This window comes from Lactuca saligna, chromosome 6, assembly GCF_052625555.1.
Source record: "Lactuca saligna cultivar CGN05327 chromosome 6, ASM5262555v1, whole genome shotgun sequence".
Classification (NCBI taxonomy): Eukaryota; Viridiplantae; Streptophyta; class Magnoliopsida; order Asterales; family Asteraceae; genus Lactuca; species Lactuca saligna.
The window spans coordinates 57,864,315-57,866,259 of record NC_136422.1 but is presented as its reverse complement, the minus strand read 5'-3'; the positions used below and the strand labels follow the sequence as shown (position 1 = coordinate 57,866,259).

Here is a 1,945-nt window from a genome sequence, read left to right as displayed (position 1 = left end):
TTCACAAATCCGAATACGAGACCGAACCCGAATTAGAAGAGAGCGATTTCGAGGACAAGTCGAAACACAAGATGGGAAACATTGATGTTATGTATATGAAAACATACAAGAAAAGAAATCGAGCGGACATCGGTCCCGGTCTAGTTTAACCTACAATTCCAGCTGCAACAACCTTCAAGCTGAAGGGACAAATTTTGTCCGTGCTTAAGGAAGTTCCATTTTCTAGGGAAAGATCATGAGGATTCTTACAAACACCTTGATGGAGTCATCACATTGCTGATTACTTCAACATCCCAAATGTTCCACGCACTACAATTTTACTTAGAATGCTACCTATCACTTTGAAGGGGGTTGCTAAAGATTGGTTGAAGGCACTACCACCCGGTGCAATTAATACTTGGACGCAAATGCGTGAACAATTTTTAGAACAGTTTTCCCACCTTCTAAAGTTGCTAAACTTAAGAAAGCCATAGAAATTTTCTTGCAAAAATCAGGTGAATCACCCTATGAGGCATGGGAACGTTACAAGAGATTGATAAGGAATTTTCTAAAAAATGACTTGAACGAGCAACAAGAAGTCTTAATCTTTCATGATAGGGTTAATATCATGACGAGCCAACTCCTTGATTCTTAAGGACCGCTAACCAAGAAAAATCTAGCAGAAATCAAGGAATTAATTGAAGAGTTTTCCAAGCATTCACGTAAATATCATAATCCTAGACATGATGGAGCGAAAGGAATTGGGAGTGGAATTTCTGAAGATATGGTTGTTGTTCTAGCTATGCTAAACACTATGGACTGAAGGATGACAAAGATAGATCAATCAATACATGATATTAGAGTTGGTTGTGAGAAATGTAATGGGCCACACTTGACTAAGGATTACCACTTTGATGAGAATGGGAATAAGAAAGTGCAAGTTTGCTACTCGAGTGGAGATAGGTATGATGAAGATTGGAGGAAGCTGAAAAAAGACTGGTTTCCATACAAGGAATATAAAAATGAAAAAGAAGAAAAATTTATGCAGATTGGTCGAGATTTTTATCAAAAGGAGCAACCACCACCAGAAAAGAAAGTTGACCTTGAGTCAATGCTAGCTAGATTTATGTAGGCTAATGAGACCTATGCGGCAATAAGAGACCAACAAGTTTTGATGAGAGACCAACAAGTTTTGCTGAGAAATCATCAGGCATCGATTCAATAAATTGAAGCTTAACTTGTACAATTGACCACATTAGTCAATGAACGATTATCTCTAGAAATTCCCGAAAAAAAGCCTCAACCGCACGTCATGGTAATTGAAACTGAAGAGGATACAATTTCTGAGTTCTTAGAAGCCCCACAAGTCGAGCCACATCAGATCGGATCAAATCCGAAGAAGTCAGAAATCGAAAAAAAAATATTGTTGAAAATTTAAAACCATGATGTAAGCCTCCAAATCCCACGACGTGGGGTGGGTCTGATCATAAAAGTTGTGCAGATGTTCAAGCTTGTTGTCCTCCTTTACCGTTTCCATCTCGAGCTAATATTCACCCACTGGAGCTGGAACATTTGAAGTTTTTGAAGCAACTAAAGGGTATTCCAGTAAATACTCCTTTTATCAAATCATTGTCACAAGTTCCTAAATATGCAAAGTTTTTACAAGACCTATTAGATACTGGCCAACAATTAGAAAAGAATTCCAAGTTGATCCTTAGTGAGTAGAGTTCTAAAGTGATAATAGGAGAATTACCAAAGAAGATGGGAGATACTGGACGCGTCACTCTTCCATGTGAATTTGGGAATAAAATGAAGACTTATGCTTTAGCTGTTTCTGGTGCAAGCATAAATCTAATGCTTTTTCCATTCTATCAAAAGTTAAATCTTCCGGATTTAAAGGCTACAAGATTAACGATTCACATGGCAAATTGTTCAGTGACACATCCTCGAGGCATTGTGGACGATA

The 1,945-nt window shown here is 37.9% G+C and overlaps 1 non-coding gene across 1 annotated transcript; it reads right to left on the bottom strand.

The window, feature by feature from the left end:
* Positions 1-454: 454 nt before the first annotated feature.
* Positions 455-561, bottom strand: LOC145003683 (small nucleolar RNA R71). The gene has a single exon (XR_013662130.1). It is a non-coding gene; the product is annotated as a small nucleolar RNA R71 (small nucleolar RNA).
* Positions 562-1,945: the final 1,384 nt, after the last annotated feature.